This window comes from Suricata suricatta, chromosome 2 (assembly GCF_006229205.1).
Source record: "Suricata suricatta isolate VVHF042 chromosome 2, meerkat_22Aug2017_6uvM2_HiC, whole genome shotgun sequence".
Classification (NCBI taxonomy): domain Eukaryota; kingdom Metazoa; phylum Chordata; class Mammalia; order Carnivora; family Herpestidae; genus Suricata; species Suricata suricatta.
In genome coordinates, this window is record NC_043701.1 from 95775287 (window position 1) to 95794147 (window position 18861).

Below are 18861 nucleotides of genomic sequence, written 5' to 3' on the forward strand. Positions count from 1 at the left end.
TTAGCACAGAGCCCAATGTGGGGCTTGATCCCATGACCTTGGGATCATGACCTGAGCCAAAATCAAGAGTCGGACACTCAACCCACTGAGCCACCCAGGAGCCCCAGGTTGATTTTCTTTTTTAAATGCACTTCCAATTATGCTAATCGTCTTCTCATGGCTTCTCACCTCCCTTTGAGTAACTCCAGTATGTCCACCTAGGCCCTCACTAGCTGGCCTGCCTATCTTTCCTCTGTGACTTCTTCTCGTACCACTTTTCTACGTGCCCATCCTGTTCCAGCCACACCAGCTCCATGCTGTCTCCAAACATGGCAAAACTTGTCCCCACCTTGGAGCCTTCACACTTGCTCTTGGATATACCTGGACAGCTCTTCCCCAGTGCCGTGCTCACCCCCTCTCTGCTTACCAGTCACTTGCTCAGCAAGGCCTTCCTGCTCTCCTCCTGTGCCCATTCTGACAGGAAGTCCCTACTCGACACCTCTTCTTCATTTCCCTGCAGAGCACTCATCACCATCTGACTTGACATACATTTACCTTTTTCCCCCCTAGCAACCCTCTCCCAAGAATAGAAGCTACTTGAAGGGAGGATTGGGTGTCATTCTGTTCACTGCTATAAGCCCCAGGAGATAACAATAAATATCTTTTTGAAAGAAGGCAATGACAGTGGGCTGTAAGAAGACAGGAGGTGAGAGAGTTGCAGGGGAAGGTGCAGAGGGAGGCATGGGAGTGTGTCAAGGGGTCACTGCCATGCAGTGGCTTTCCAGTGAGAACTCTGCGAAGTGTTGGTGGGGCAGTGGGTATAGACCAGTGAGAGGAAGCCTGGAGCAGTATGGGGACCCAGAGACAGCAAGGATGGATGACTGGTGGAATTTGCCTTTTAGGAAGCATCCCAAGACAAGGACAGGGATAAGAAATGTGACATTTGCTGGCTTTACAGTTCCCAAAAAACTTTGAACCAACAGCCTTTGGGTTGTACATCTGGATTGATTTGTCCTTCTGAAGACATTTTCACAAGAGACAGCAGCAGCCTCTGGGGTATGGGAGGAAGATTTCTTGTGCACCCTATGGACGGATGTGTTACCAAGGGCTCCCTGCCAGGGAGGCGCCGGTGAGCAGTTAGACACTGGCTAGTACCAGGGCACTTTTCCAAGAGATCTCCACAGCAGCAGCTCGGAGGGGTGAGGGGTTGGCAATAAAGTCATGCCAGGTGCTGTCAGGCTTAGTGTTTACTGTCCCCACCTCCAATGTGCACTTCTAGCATTTTCTTGCCTGCACACCTGGGTTCACACTGCCCTCTGTCTGGAATGTCCTTTCCTTCCCCTAGAACTACTCTTATGTGGGTCCTTTAAGACCCAACTCAAACCTTATATCCAGGACAGAGTGTTCCTTTATACACGCCCCCGCCGCCAGGCTGGAGAATTGTTCCTTGCCTTACACTCCCTTTGTACATGTTGACTGTAGATTCACTTAGCATTTAATCACCTGCTCTCTTGGGACATCTCTTCATTGGTGGCATTGAACTGTTATTTATACCTTCCAGGCTGCATAATTTAAAAAAATTTTTTGGGGGGGGTTGGGGGGTGGGGTGTAAATGGTGCCTTGCTGTCTCTCTGGCTTCCTTGTAGGCTTCTTGAAGGTCGGGCAGGTTTCGTTGTTTGCAGCCCCTGACATAAACCCTGACACATAGAAGGTATTCAGATCAGGAACACCTGGGTGGCTTAGTGGGTTGAGCGTCCAACTCTTGATTTTGGCTCAGGTCATGATCTTGCATTCATGGGATCAAGTACCTCGTCAGGCTCTGTGCTGACAGTGTGGAGCCTGCTCAGGATCCTTTCTCTGGCCTCCTCTCTCTGCCCCTCCCCTGCTTGTGCTCTCTCACTCTCAAAACAAACAAATAAATAAAACAAACATTTTAAAAAGAGGTATTCAGACCATATAAATTGACGCACTTTAATTTATTAATCATTAATACTCCATGTTGATACCCAAATGATAGTTCTATTTTCCTTCAAATGATCGTTTAACACAATGAAAGCACTGTAATATTATCTTTTCTTACCATAAACATGTACTCTCCCATTTTGTTTTTGTTTTATTTATTTATTTTCAAAAATAAATAAATTTATTTGTTTTCAGAAACAAAGAGAGAGACAGCATGAGTGGGGGAGGGGCTGACAAAAAAGGGAGAGAGAATCCCAAGCAGTCTCCAGCATGCTCAGCACAGAGCCCAATGTGGGGCTCGAACTCACAACCACGAGATCATGCGCTGAGCATTAATAAAGCATCAGACTCTTAACAGACTGAGCCACCCAGCTGCCCCGTACTCTCCTTTGTCATTCACAGATGATGCTGTGATTCTGTTGGGATCTCTGTTGAACAATTCAAGCTTAATTTTTTTCAGCAGCAGCCAGAGAGCTTGGTGGATACATTTCCAGAATCAGCTGTCCTGGTTTGAATATGAGCTCTGCCACTTGCTGGGAAGACAAACCTAAGCAAGTTATTTAACTTTTCCACACCTCAGCTTATAGGCAAAGTGGGGGTTATCATAATATGCTTCTCATTGATTTATTGTGATTTAATTATGACTGAGTTATACCATGTGACATTCTTAGGTTGATATTGGTGCATGAGAAAGCCTCAATACTGCACGGTGTTTATCACGCACTGGTGCATGAGAAAGCTGGCTTTTTGTGGATGACTGGAAATTTCCAGATCCAAAGTAGGAGGTTCTCATGCCTCTTTCTGCCCTACTTTTACCACTGAGGAAGGAGGATGGGGTGAAGCTAGAAGGCTCTGGGGTCTACCCAGGAGACCAGCCTGTGGTCTAAACTCTGCCACTTGGTTTGTGTGCTATTTTAAGTGTCTACTCAACCTCTTGGGGTGCCATAAAGACCAAGAAGCACACATCTGTGAAAGCACTTTTTAAATAGCAAGCTTGCTTTACCCGAAGAAGGAACTGTGGTTGAGAACAGGAAACAAACTTAAATGGTTCTGTTTTGAAAATCTTACCCTTAGAGAATTTGCTTCAGGGAAAGAGTAACTCTTTGTCTCACATTGATTGGATTATCCTGATTATCTTATGTGGCCTTCAATTTTTTTTTTTTAAACTAAGAGTGCCGTGGGAAGTCATTCTGAACCCATGACATGCTTCCTTTCCTCCCTTGCAAATCTAGTTGGTCTACTAAACAAAAAAGTGTGGTCATACACATCTTTGTGGTTTAGAACCTGTTCTTGTGCTTTGACAAAGGAGCTCCATAAGAAATGGTAATGCGGATTAGGGCAGTAACTGGCTGGGGGAGTGGGCACACTCCCCCGCCCCAGGCCGCCATCCCTACAGGGTTCCTGACAGGCAGGTTAAGAGCAAAGTCTCTGGCTCGGGTTGCCTGGGTTCGAATCCCAGTTCTACTACTTATTTTCTGGGTGACGTTGCAAACTAGTAACCTCTGAGTGCCTCTGATTACACATCTGTAAAATGGGAACAACTATAGTACCTACCTTATTGGGTTACTGTGGGAGTAGATGAGTAAATATATGTAAAGCATTCATATATAGTATAAGTGAGCGCTAGCTGAGCATTTCCTGTTCATACATGCACAGAGTCAATGCCAGCTATGACATGTCCTTCGGTACTAGATAAGCCTTCCCAAATACCAGTGCACCCCTGAGACACATGGAGGACCCTAGGACGGATGGAGGACTCATTTCTTCTAGGCTAGAGGTTTATAAGTAATACAGTTCTAATCAGTTACTGTTCCTCTTTCTCCTTTTCTCTAAGGCCACAGCCAAGGCTGGGAAAGGTAGACTCAGAACACACCAATTAGATAAAGATGTAGACAGTGAGTCCCAGTGCTGTTTGGGTCTGCCACTTGGATCTTCCTAGGGCTGGTGGAGTCATTCCCAAATGATTTATTCCTTGGCTTATTTTGCCTAGCTGGAAGAAGAGAGGTGTGAGGTGGAAGGGAAGGGATAGATGAGAAAGGAGAAAAGGCAAAGTGGTTTAGAGAGCCTCTGGCATAGGACCTAACCTGTGGTCTCATCTTTTCTGTTCCGCTTTTAAAAAAATATGTCTCTTAGAGAAAAATGGCTGGATCCTCTGTAAAGTGTAATTTGCCACTTCAAATATGAACTATTCTAATCTCGTGAGTTACAGGAAAGGAAGAGACTCCAAGGGATAAAAGGTCAATGAGAATCAGGGGGACTGGGCTTTCTCCCTAGGAATTGAGGCAAGCAAAACCCTTGCTTCTCACCTTCTCTAACCTCATAAAACAAAATGCCTTCAAGAGCCCTAAGGAGAGGTTCTCAACTGCACTGCACCAAGGGAATGCCAGTGCCTTGGAGTCTAGATTAGCACTTCTCAAACTTTGCTGTGCATCACATGACCTTTCTCAAACAAGAAATGCAGGTTTGAGAGTCTGCATTTCTAACAAGCCCCTGGTGATGCTATTGCTGCTGCCTGAGGTCCTCTTTTTGAGTAGCAAGAGTCTTCTAGATAAATGGTGACGTAGAGTTGCACAAGAATTCCTGCTAAGTTACTACCCTCTAGATAATGTGACCCATCTGAGTACACTTGACCTTGGCCAACCTGCTTCTTGGAAATGGAGTGACAAGAAATGTCCCAGTCCTTCATTCGGATTCCAGATTTTGAAACAGTGAGGAGGAGGGCGACGATGTTTATAGTGGCCAATCAATCCTGTGAGCGGTTTTCTAGTCTGTCCATAAGCTGGAGTTGTTGGAAATAAGCATAATGTGAACATTGTACATTGGTGACAGTTCACCTCTTTAAAGGAGAAGCTGTGGAACAATGTCATTCATTATCTTCAGGATGACAGATGACAATCCTAAATGTCACTTTCTAAAGCCTTTTCCTGGGGCACCTAGAAGGCTCAGTCAGTTAAGTGTCTGATTCTTGATTTTGACTCAGTCAAGATCTCACTATTTATGAGTTCAAATCTTGAGCTTCCCCAGCCCCTTCCCCACCCCCATGGAGCCCTGCCTCAAGCCCTGTCTTGGGCTCTGCTTCGACAGCTTGGAGCCTGCTTGGAATTCTCTCTCTCTCTCTCTCTCTCTCTCTCTCTCTCTCTCTCTCTCTCCCTCTTTCCCTCTCTCTCTCTCTCCCTCTGCCCTTCCCTTGCTCATGCTCCCCATGTAGGCATGCTCTCTCTAACTCTCTCTCTCTCAAAATAGATAAATACACTTAAAAAAAAGCAAAGCCTTTTCCTTATGAGTACCCAAATCTTATTAGTCCTTCAATTTAGCGGTCATTAACTACACAACTTCTATTTACATACAGAACTTTATTCAATTTTTCCTAAACAATATATCTTTTAAATGTTTGTTTATTTTTGAGAGAGAGGCTGAGTACGAGCAGGGGAGGGACAGAGAAAGACAGGCACAGAATCTGAAGCAGGTTCCAGGCTCTGAGTTGTCAGCACAGAGCCTGACATGGGGCTCAAACCTATGAGCTGTGAGAGCATGACCTGAGCCGAAGTCAGATACTTAACTGGCTGAGCCACCCAGGCGCCCTACAAAGAATATTTCAAAATAGAGATTACCTCCATTTGACAGATAAAGAAATTGAGGCTCAGTGAGGTTAAGTAATTTTCCCAAGGTTATCCAGTTATGAAAACACAGAGTTAGGCTAGGAACATGCATAAGTCTAACTTCACTTCTCTTTCTACTATCTCCATGTTGTCAAAAAGGTAACAAAATAATTATTTCAAAATTGAGAAGAATTGTTTGTTAAAAGCAATTTTAGTGGGGCACCTGGGTGGCTCAGTCAGTTAAGTGTCCCATTTCAGTTCAGGTCATGATCTTGGTGTTCCTTAGTTTGAGCCCTATCTGGGGCTCTGTGCTGGCAACTCAGAACTAGAGCCTGTTTCAGATTCTGTGTCTCTTTCTCTCTCTCTCTCTCTCTCTCTCTCTCTCTCTCTCTGCCCCTCCTCTGACTCTCTGTCTCTCTCTCTCAAAAATAAACATTTAAAAAAATTAAATAGCTTTAAAAAAAACAAATTTAGGGATGCCTGGGTGGCTCAGTCAGTTAAGCGCCCGACTCTTGTTTTTGTTTTTGTTTTTATTCTCAAGTTAGTTAACATACAGTGTAGTCTTGCTTCAGGAGTAGAACCCAAAGATTCATCTGTTATATATGACACCCAGTGCTCATCCCAACAAGTGCCTTCTTAATGCCCATCCCCATTTAACCATCCTCCCCCATCAAAACTCAGTTTTTTCTTTGTACTTATAAGTCTCTTATGGTTTGCCTCCCTCTGTTTTTACCTTATTTTTCCTTCTCCTCTCCTATGTTCATCTGTTAAATTTCTCAAATTCTACGTATGAGTGAAATCATATGATATCTGTCTTTTGCTGACTTATTTTGCTTAGCATAATACCCTCCAGTTCCATCCACAATTGTTGCAAATGGCAAGATTTCATGCTTTTTCATCTCTGAACAGTATTCCATTGTGTATATGTGCCACATTGTTAAAATGTTTTTAATGTTTTTTATTTATTTTTGAGAGACAGCATAAGCAGGGGAGGGTCAGAGAGAGAGGGAGATGCAGAATCTGAAGCAGGCTCCAGGCTCTGAGCTAGCTGTCAGCACAGAGCCCGATGCGGGGCTCGAACCCACAAACCGTGAGATCATGACCTGAGCCAAAGCTGGACGCTTAACTGACTGAGCCACCCAGGCGCGCCCCTATACCACATCTTCTTAATCCATTCATCAGTTGATGGACATTTGGGCTCTTTCTATAATTTGCCTATTGTTGATAGAAGCGCCTGACTCTTGATTTTGGCTCAGGTAATGCTCTCATGGTTTGTGGGATTGAGCCCCACGTCAGGCTCTGCACTGGACCTGGAGTCTGCTTAAGATTCTCTCTCTCTCTCTCTCTCTCTCTCTCTCTCTCTCTCTCTCTCTTTCTCTCTCTCTCCCTCTCCCTCAACCCACCATCTTATAGAAAAATTTAAAAATAAGAACAAATTTAAGTTGCACATTTGTTTATCAATGGACTCCACTGATGTGAATTTATGACAAAGCTATTGGTGCTTAAGTTTCAAAGATTCCTGACTTCTTGTAAAAGTACCTTCCATGGCTCTCTAATTTTTATTCACAGTTTCGTCATCTTTTTTTTTTTATAAGGTAGGTTGCATGCCCAACATGGGTCTTGAATTCACCACCTTGAAATCAATAGTCACACACTCTCCAACTGAAACAGCCAGGTGTCCTATTCTTTGTTCTTAAAAGCGTTCCCTAAACTTTAAAAACTTGGGGATCCATAAAGTCTTAATCTGCTTCTGTTGCTATCAGATACAGAAATCTCCTACAATATTCCTAATAAGTAATAGTTCAGTCTGTACTTGAATTTCTCCAATTAAGAGGAGCTTACCATCCCTCAGGGAGTTTGTTTCATTTCCAATAGTTCTATTTCTTTGGAAGTTCTTTTTATATCATGCCAAAATCTACCTCCTGACAATAAAAACATCCACTTATCGATCTTAGTTCAGCCTTCTGAAACTACATACGGTAAACCTAATTCCTCCCCATCTCATAGGTCTGACAGTATCTAAAGGCTATTATAAACTTTTTTAAATGTTTTATTTATTTTTGAGAGAGAGAAAGAGACAGCATGAGCAGGGGAGGGGCAGAGAGAGAGGGAGACACAGAATCTGAAGACAGGCTCCAGGCTCTGAGCTAGCTGTCAGCACAGAGACCGATGCAGGGCTCGAACCCACGAATCGTGAGATCATGGCCTGAGCTGAAGCCAGACACTTAACCAACTGAGCCACCCAGGCACCCTGAAACCTTTAAAAATATTTTTTTTAATTTTTAATGTTTTATTTATTTTTGATACAGAGAGAGATAGAGCATGAGAGGGAAAGGGGCAGAGAGAGAAGGACACAGAACCGGAAGCAGGCACCAGGCTCTGAGCTAGCTGTCAGCACAGAGACCGATGCAGGGCTCGAACCCACGAATTGTGAGATCATGACCTGAGCTGAAGTCGGAGGCCCAACCAACTGAGCCACCCATGCGCCCCATTTAAAGGTATTATGATACCTTTTCCCAAGTCATCTTCAATGCTTAAAATAGTTTCTCATCTCTTACTATCCTGGCCCACCTTCTCTTCTAATTGTTGATATCGTTCTTAAAGAGCATTCTAATTTTGTCTTGGTTGACAGAACAAAGCAACCTTCTTATTATACTTATTTGTTGAGGGCTTTGCATTTTCCACAGTGAAAATTTATCATCGCTCTCACATTTGACTCTTCGTCGTGGCTTCCTCAATCACGCTGTGCCCTGATTTTGTTTCTTTCCCCGGGTTCCATCTTAAAAGATGCTGCCTGCTTTTCTTGTGGTGATGTTATTCACATCACATGATCTGTTGGGAGTTGGATTTAGGAGAACTTAGCAAGAAGGCTTCCTAGAACATTCCGGACACATGTTACGGGAAAACAGCACACCGAAGCTGTCCCTGCATATAATATGACCGCGTCTATACCCCTTGGAGGACATTCCCCCTGCCAAGTTCACACTCTTAATCTAGGTTTGGAAAAAGTCTTCATAGGAAAGGCTCAATGAACAAGATAATTATGAGTTTTCCCCCTTTTTGTCACATTTGCCATTTATATTCTTTTCTATGAATTTCTCTCAATCTTTTTGCCTTTTCATTTATTTATTTAGTTAGTTTTAGGACTCCTTCTTTCCTGTCCTGGTGATGTAGCAGCAGAGAAGTGTGCTAAGCCCGTGTATCTTCCCCACTGAGTGAGCACATCACACTCAAGTGTTATGCACTCTTGGAGGGAAGCCAAACAACGGCCCTGAAACAGAGAAGGTTTCAGCTTTCCTTCTCTGCTTGTCCTTTTCCCCACTTTTCTTCCTCGCTGTTTTATATCTACCAAAGATTCCCTCTGTCTCTCTCATGCCTTTTACTTTTGTCGGAAAAGATTCTTCACTTAGTCTTTTAGGTAGAGAAGTTAATAAACTTCAGAGTTCAGAGTCTTTTGGACATAAATGGAGACTTTTTTTCCCTATTACATTAAAAATTTTTTTTTAATGTTTATTTATTTGTGAGACAGAAAGAGATAAAGCACGGGCAGTGGAGGGCTGGAGAGAGGGAGGCACAGAATCTGAAACAAGCTCCAGGCTCTGAGCTGTCAGCACAGAACCTGATGTGGGGCTCGAACCCACAAACCCCAAGATCATGACCTGAGCCGAAGTCAGACGCTTAACAGACTGAGCCACCCAGGTGCCCCTCCCTATTACATTCTTAATTAAATTGTTCTCTGAAAGCTTTATAGCAGATTGCTTTAAGAAAAAATAAATACATATAGATGCCGACACCTGAAAAGGCCACTGATGACCCCAGGAGCTACTATTTGCTCATGGAAAACACTTTTCCCTCACTTAGATTGCTCACTATATTTTAGAACTAGAGGAATAGCAAAATGAAGACTTAATTTTTATGAAAGATAATTAAAAAAAAACTGTGAACCAGAAAGGAAAGAAATCCAAATTATTAAGTGCCTGCCATGGAGATTACCTCATGTTATTTTCCTAACAGAAGGAGAAATTATGGCGATTTTACAGATAGATGGGGAAACTCAAGGCAGTTAAGTAACTGGCCTGGGAGCCAGGATGGCAGCCCTTCTTGCCAGGTTCCAAAGCAGCCAGTGCGCATCCTGCCTGAGTTTCCTTAATTCTAGAATGGCTATTAGCCAAGCTGCATCAACTCCATTATTAATGTTCCTAATAAACCTGCATTTTTCATAACCCCACAAGAATCTGGGTAGTCAGGAAGAGTAGCAGCTTGAAAAACTAGAAAATGATCCTGAGCAATTTAAATGCCAAGTTTCCTATTCCTTACCTCTTCTTTATACCAGACCTTCAGACTTCGAATTCACTTTTAGACCACCTGGCTATTTGTTCTCCTGAGCCTTAATTGGCGAATATACTTAGACAAAGGATTTGGTATTATCACAAAACGGAGTGGTCTCAGCAAATAACTGCTCCTGATATTCTAGAAAGAAGAACTAAAATGAAAACCTAAACATTAAAATCTTTTGCATTGACACAAATTCTTAGATCTCTGGTTTTGACTTAACTCATTTAATGATCTTAAGGGTGTTAGTGTAAGTTCTTTAAATGTCCAAGGGAGACTTTTGCACAGTTTCGCACAATAAATATATAGATTCCTGGGTTTTAAATTAACATTCAATTTATTAAAGCCAGAGTATTTTTTTCTCAACCTTTCAATCTTCTTGGTCAATTTTTATTATTTATTTATTTATTATTGGTCAGTTTTAAAATCTAGAAGTATTTGAATCAAATAAGATTACTTTTTACCTGATCTCTGATTAATGTTCTATTAATTTCAAGCACATAAAATTTGTCTAAATAATCTCATAGGGGAAATTAAATTCATTAAATATTTCAAACCACATTTTAAATATAATTAATTCTTCCAAGCATTTTAAATACTTAAAATGCCACATTCACAGCCTAACTTTGAAGTGGTGTTTATAAAACAGCTGTCAGTCTTTGGAGCCAGCAAGAGGTTTACTTTCTCTGAGAAACCGACATTTTGCTCTTTTCCCTTTTTCCTCTTTTCTGATAATGAGAATTGTACACCTAATTGTTGTTTCCTTATATGCTCTGGCTGCTAAGAAGCTCAATGTCAAAATTGAAGCTCAGGTAAAACATATCTGTTGACACTGTGATCATATTTGTTTTCTCTTTTTCATTGGCCTTGGTTTTTTTTTTTTTTAATGTTTTTAAATGTTTACTTTTGAGAGAGAGAGAGCACGCGCCTACACACCAGTGGGGGAGGGGCAGAGAGAGAGGGAAACACAGAAATTGAAGCAGGCCCCAGGCTCTGAGCTGTCAGCACAGAGCCTGATGCGGGGCTCGAACGCACAAACGTGAGATCTGACCTGAGCCGAAGTCGGATGTTTAACTGACTGAGCCACCCAGGTGCTTCAGCCCTGGTTTTTATTTCAACTTATATTTCACTATTTTATTACATATGACTCAGGTCCTTGTGAAAAGAAAAAACGTTATCAATGAAAATAAACAAGGAAATAGAGCTGAATATTATTATTACTAGCTGTCCTTGGGATAGTTGAGAGAATCCATAATCATTATTAAAAATTGACGCTTGCAGCTACTGGGGAGAATGCTTATAATGTTTAGGGTGCTGCTGTAGGTATATATATATAGATAGATATAAAGATATATATATATCTATCTTTAACCCCACTCCTGATGAATCTTGTAGTCAGTTTTAATTCAAACCATTCCAAATATCTTCCAAATTTGATATGAAATAACTCCAGCTGTGACAAGGCTACTTTATTTTTACAGATCATGTACTGAAACTTTAAACACTGACTAAATATATATTGAATGCTTATGACAGCCTGGGCATTCTTCTGTGCACTTAGGATGATGTGTATACCAGACAGGGGAGGGGTGGGTTGTGGAGGGGTAGAGGGTGGGTGGAGGTTATAATAATCCATTCCTACTCTAGTGGAGAAAACCCTTCTACCTGAATAGTACAAAAGTTATCTTATCCATGTGCAAAGAATATTTTAATGAGCTGGGCAAAGCATTCATTTAGGTTGGTATTATCATTTCTGAAATAGGGTACAAAATAAACAGAATATATGGAAAAAAACTACAGACATATATTGCAAGATAAGCGATAAGCAAATGTCTAATATTATCATATATGTTCAGTTCCTAGAAATTGACAACAAAAGGACAAAAACAATACCATAGGAAATTAAAGAGGCCAAGGTAGGAATGGGCAATATGGCCATGAAGCAAATGTAAAGAGGCCCAACCTCTCTACAGCCAGGTAATTACACTCTTCACCCATTAGATTTGTAATAATTTACAAGGCTGAAATAATCGGTGCTCGAGAAATTATAGGGGTGTGAGTACTCCCATTTATCAGGTGCATTTGTGAAATGAAATAACTTTTTGTACAATGATCTTACCTATGTATTAAAATTCTAAATATGCATCACCTAGGGACAGCATTCCTGCTGTTGGAAATCTTTCTGCTAAAACAAAAATACTAACGTAAAAGAATATCTGTGCAAGTACCAGCATAAGTAAGTATATTGCAAATTATTTATGTTGGGGTGAAAATAGTATAAACTTAAAGCTATCAATTGGGATATTTTTACTGAAAGAAATATATGCATGCCATGGAACAATAAATTCTATGAAAACAATGATTTTGATTTCTATATTTTGAACAGGAGATATGACGATTATATATTAAGGTAAAAAAAAGCAAGTTTGCATATATACTTCTATATGTCATGTGTGTGCATGAAATTTTACATTAAAAATGCACACACAAGGGGCCCCAGCATGGCTCAGTCGGTTGAGTGTCCAACTTTGGCTCAGGTCATGATCTCACTGCTCGTGAGTCTGAGCCCCATGTTGGGCTCTGTGCTGACAGCTCAGAGCCTGGAGCCTGCTTCACATTGTGTCTCCCTCTCTCTCTCTGCCCCTTCCCCACTCATTCTCTGTCTCTCTTAGTCTCTCAGAAATAAATATTAAAAAAAAATTTTAAATGCACACACATTATACATATCATATTATATATATTATGTAATATAATATATATATAACTTATGTAAGCCAGATAAAAGTAAGAAAGCATTTATTTGCCAATTAGTTATTGCTTAATTTAGTGTTTGGAATAGAGGTGGATGGAAAGAGGTTTTTCTCTGTGTTTGGCTTATTGCAACTAATATATCTTAGTAATAATATTAATAATGATAATAATAATGATAATGGCAGTAATAAATCATTATTAATATTAATAATGATGATAAAAATGATAGGTAACATTTAATGAGAGCTTACCATGTGCCAGAAATTATCCTAAGAGCTTTTTTAAAAAATATTTTATTTTTAAGTAAAATCTACATCCTACTTGAAGCTCAAACGTGTGGTCTCGAGATTAAGCACTGCATACTCTACTGACTGAGCTAGCCAGGCACCCCTCTCCTAAGAGCTTTTAATCTCATTTGACTCTTGGCACAATCCTATGAGACGGTAAAATCATCTTCACCATTTTATAGACAAAGGAATGAGGCTCAGAGGAGTTGGTCATGTGTCTAAGGCCATACTTTTAGTAAAGGCAGACCAGAATTGAAATCCAAGTAGTTTCATTGCAATGCTTATAATCTTCAAACAAATATCTAGTGAAAGGTTTTTTATTGATAAAAAAATAAACTGAGCATATGGAATTAGCATGCTTTGGAAAGGTACAATTGCAAACACACTGGGCATCTGTGCTGCGTATTTTCATGATGTTTAATCACTAATTTTATATACACTCTTAAGAAAAGTAATTTATCTATGTCTTAACTTCCACACTTAACCAAATATCTTCCATTTTGTGCCAACAATGAGCCTCATCATACTCCTTTATACATATAAATTGATATAAAAAATTGAACACATGTTTATACTATGTGCATTAACTGCCAGTAGCTATTAATTATGTTCTCGTATAAATTAACAATAAATATAAGTGGGTTAGAATCATAAACATTACACATTCAAAAATTGTAAGTTAAATCTTATTAAGTTTTACATGAACAATACATGAAACACTGTTAAGTACATATGAGGAACAATAATGCCACCGACTCTTGCTGGAGAAAACAGTCTGAAGGTCTATCTTTATTCACTCTGTGACAATGTTGATTACAAACATAATTTATGTCTTTGAAAGGCTTGTATGTGTATAATCACGTCTTGCACCTATTCCCCTATAAATGTTCTAGCTCCAGGTTCCGATTATATTACAATTAAATTTCTAAAACTTTTTTTGCTTCTTGAAAACAATTATTATTGGTATTTAAGAAATTTATTTATTTTTATTTTTTTTCTGTGTAACCATTTATTTGATATCTTTGAATACTTTTCCATGCTGGTGAGCAAATTGAAATTTTTATTTCACTCATGATTAGTGATGTTGAACAAGGAAATTTATTTTTAAAATGTAGTTTTGTACACTACCAGGGTTTTATTATGATAGCAACTATGCTTGGTCTCCTAGATGCACTAATGAAGCTGCTTGTTCTAAACAAAATGCTCGTTGAATTTATGTCCATTTCCTAATTGGCTACATTCTCACTTAATACACTTTGAAGGACAAGTAAATGTTAAAATTTGACTATTCTCTGGTTTGTGACCTCTCCAAATTTTTGTTTTCTGCTTCTCAAAGACAGAATGAAGCTGTTTTAACTATTATTTCAGCAAGTAGCTTCCCGACGGAGATGCTCAGAATTAGTCTCTTTCATTTAAGTCACCTCAGTTTCTTTTCCTATAATATTTAAGTATCATCTGGAGATGCTTGTATCACATTCATCTATAAGCATATGTATTAAAGTCTTACTAAATGTATCCTCAGCATTACAATGGATTAAAGCCCAGACCTTTGCCCTCCGAGAGCTAACAGCTATTCTTGGGGGGGGGGGGGGGGGGGGAAGGAGACTGGTAGTTTCACTATGATCTTTTGAGCATTCAAGGGTTGATTGAATGGTCAGTTGAGAAATACCAGGTCCTAGAAAGTGGGGACCAGGAACTATTTTATATTTGAAAGAGACCTGTTAAAAATTCCAAAAGGAAAAAAAAATTCCAGCAGCATTTTTCCAAATGTAGACTGATTTAGAATTGGAATTCTAAATGCATAGGAAATCTATCTAGATTTTAGGCTTGTTCTGCATGTAATTGGAAATATGAATGTAATGCTCCACAAAGGTGGTAGGGAGAAAAAAAAGTCCATAGGACACTGTTTTTTCAAATTCTGGTATACTACTAGAATTTTTTTTAAGTGGGGCGAGCAGCAAGACCTAGGTTTTTTTTTTTGAAGCTTTGTTTCAGTTAATATAATTGATGGACAGTCAACTAATACTTATTAATATGGCTCTAAGAACTGTAGCCTCTGGGCAAATAAAGAGTGTCTAAGTCCCCCCTCAATGCCCAACATTGTTTCTCCACCCGCTGGAGCTCTCCACTCAGAACCTACAGGGGTGATGCATGGTAAGGGGCCTTCAGGATACTGGTAGATCTTGGAGGCAGTGTTTAATCTGAGTAGTCAGTGCTCAGTGTTCTTAAATGTTTTGAATAAAAATGCTCATTCTCTTTGTATTTTTGTGTGCATGTATGTATACACATTGGGCCGGTATAAAAAAAAGTGTGAAAACCACTGTTCTGTGGGCAATATGAGTGTAGGAAGGAAACTTTTGTTGTTGTTTTTAATTCAGAGAGAGATAGGGAATTCCAAGGAGGCTCCATACGGACAGTGCAGAGCCCAGCGTGTGGCTGGAACCCACAAACTGTGAGCCGAAAACAAGTGTCAGATGCTTAAATGACTGAGCCACCTAGGCACCCCAGGAAGGAACTGTTTTAAACCAACTACTTCCTCTAAGAGACTAGCCTCATAGGCCTAAGGCTGAGAATTTTATTGAATTTCTATTTACACTTACCTACACAGAGAATGATACTGGCTTTTCATTTACCATGGTGATATCAACTTCTTAATTATGTTAAGACTAAAAGTAAAATGATTTAAAGAAAAATATTAAGTATATCATAGTATGGATGATTCACGACTTAAATTAGGAAGGTGGTATAAGGATGGCTATACTTTTGGAACTGTCTCATCTAGCTAAACCTTCTAGTAGATACAATGATGGTGCCTGAGAACTGATCAATTTAGATCACCTTCCCCGGGTCTTACGGCTCAGCCATGAATGAGAAGCTTTCCGTCTACCATAGAAGGCAGGCTTTGAGAACTACTGAAGGGTAGCAGAACGTACCATTCCAAAATATTGCTGCTTTGGCATATTATTTCGAGCTGTTTGCAGTTGAAATACAGCAAATACAGAGAGAGGCTCCCTCTAAGCTCCCTTATCTGCCTAAAGACATAGCCCCTAAAAGGAACTCAGTTGTCATAAATCCCCCTCCCCCGCAGGGAGTTTCATGAACCTGGGAAGCCTGACTCACAAGAGAGGAGACTAGAAGTCTACCATACCCAGAAAACTCACACAAACTATCGTATCTTCCAGCTATTTGGCTACAGGCCAATCTGTCTTTCCTAAAAATTACTTACCCTTCCCCTAAGAGGCCGTACATCCCCCTTGTCCTTTCCCTATTATGATATTTAACTCTGAATTTTAAGCCATTTTGGGGAGTTGTTAATTTTTTCTTGGGTATCTCCCATGCATACATGAGGTATACATGTTAATAAAATTCTGGGGTTTCTTATTGCTGTCAATTATAACAGAGTCTCTACTAAGAAATCAAGAGGGTAGAGGAAAAGTTATCCTTTCTCCTCTACAGTATGTTTCATGAACACCAAAATTATGACTAATCTATAGGGTACAGAATATTTACAATACTTTGTGGATCCAAACTGAATGGATAAGCATTTTTGTTTTTTGGATGAGCACTCTTATTTACTTTTTAAATATTTATTTATTCATTTTGAGAGAGAGTGCAGGAGAGGGGCAAGAGAGGGAGAGAGAGAATGTCAAGCAGGCTCTGCCCTGTTAGAGCAGAGCCTGCGGCAGGGTTCCATCTCAGGAATTGCGAGGTCATGACCTGAGCTAAAATCAAGAGTCAGACACTTGACCCACTGAGCCACCCAGGCACCCTTATTTATTTTTAAATTATATTCTTTCAGCTAATTTTAAAAAGTTTATTTTGAGAGGGGGAGAGAGAGGGACAGCATGAGTAGGGGAGGGGGCAGAGAGAGAGAGAGAGGAGAGAGAGAGAGAACCCCAAGCAGGTTACCCCTTGTCATGGGGGAGCCCCATGCAGGACCAGAACCCTAACCCTGAGATCATGACTTGAGCCAAGGTTGGACATTTACCGACTGAGCCACCCAGGTGCCCCTAAGCATTCTTTTTAAAATCTGTGGTTCAGAGCCAGTGACACTATCCCTCTGAATCAGGTTTTGTAAGCCAACTGCCAAAGAATGTCCCAATTCATAAGACTAAAAAATGTCTTCCTTCATTTATAACAATAAAATGGGGGTGGGGGGAGACTCATGGATAGAGTTTATCTGTAAATGCAAGAAACACTTTTGAGTTTCTTAATTGTAAATGGTGGGGTGGCAGGCAGGTTATTAAGGATCTGTCTCATTTTTTAAAGAAGGGGTAGACAATACTATGTAATTCTTTATGTGAAGTGCTTTGTCTTTCTGCACTTCTGGCTTTGTCATCAGCCAATGTTGCAATTATTTTAACAAGCAAAGCAAATGCCAGTCAAGTGCAGCACCTGGGACCTCCTCACCCTTGCAACATACTAGGTCTCAGGTAGGAGACGAAAATGCCCAAGGCTGTGTGTGGAGCCCAGGTTAAATGGGAGTGGGTGACTGTGAGCTTGGGTGTGTCCCCTGGGCCAATGTTTACATTGGTGAACGATTCCCTTCCACCTCTGGTACACTTAATCAGGCACCTATTCTATTCCGCAGCATCGTCCTGACTCAGGACTTTGAAGGACAGCTTTGAAGACTGCTCAAGTGCCTTTGACATTAAAATGCTTTGTGCAGCCAGATGTGAATTCCACCTGCCCAGAAGCTTATGCTCAACTGTGACCGGGGCTGACCCAAACGGAGGAGGGTTCTTCTTCGCTTCCAGAATCTTGTGAGACCAATAAGAGTGAGAAGTCCGCCAACCACAAGGGCTATTTGGCAAAACACGATGCAACCTAAGAAGATGGGTCATTGCTCTGTTCCAGAAGCCAGCTAGAGACAACAAATAAAATGGAAGATGCTTCTCTGTGGTAAAGCAGGCCTCGTATTTGAAGCGGAAGGCCTGAAAGAGGGAGGTGAGCAAAGAAAGGAAAGGCAAAGCACAGCTCCTAGAAACCGGGTTCATTCAAACCCGGAGGACAGCAAACCCCGCCTCCCCACGCCGCCGCCCGCTCAATCGCCTAGCGCTCCGGGTGTGAGCTCTCCCCGCGGGGAGCGGCTTGGAGCCGAGGAGGCGGTGGCAGAGGTGGTTTGGGCAGCCCCGCGCGGCGGATAGGCCCAGGCAAACAACACCCATTCCCCCTCCCCCTTGCTTAGTTCAACTCCCACTCGGCCCCGGCCACGCCCTGCCGCCACCGCCCCCTCGGGCAGCTTTCCGCTCCGCAGCCAGGCCTCGGTCGGGGGCGGGAGGGTAGGCGGTGCCTCGGTGGGGCCGCCGCGGCTTCGGGAAACTACAAGGGCCGATAGCCTTTGCGGCGGCGAACCGCCCTCTTTCTCCCACCACTCAGCGCGCGTCACCAGGGGCCCAGCCAATGGGGACCGAGCCAGGGAAAAAGGGCGCCCGGGTCCGGATGCGCCTCAGGAAAGCCATGCTCCCTGCGCAGGGGCAGCGGACAGTTCACCCGGCGCGCCAAGCCCTCGGTGGTCCGCACGTCCCCTCATCCGACGCACTCGCTTCCCTTGAGCGACAGCCCTATTTTTTCCTTTAGTGGTAATTCCGAGGGATGCTGGGGCAGGTTTTTGAGGGGAGGGCGCTGGGAAATGAGTAGGGGGCGGGATATCCTGAGACAACAAGTTTGGCTGTATGGAGGGCCTACCGGCAGCGAGCCTGAGCTAGAACGCCGAGAGAAGGAGCACCAGAGGAGCCAGAGGAGGAAAAGAAAAGCGGCTGAAAGGATAACCCCGAGAAAGGGGGTGGAGAGGAGGCGGCCCCAGCGCCCCGGCCCCCGGCAGGTCGGCGGCCAATCCGCTGGGGGAAGGGGTGGAGAGTCGGCGGCTCCGGCGGAGAGAGGCCGAGGGGGGTGGGGAGTCGGCCGGGCTCGCACCGCCCTGGCCCCGCCCCCGGCTCGCGCTGCCGCCC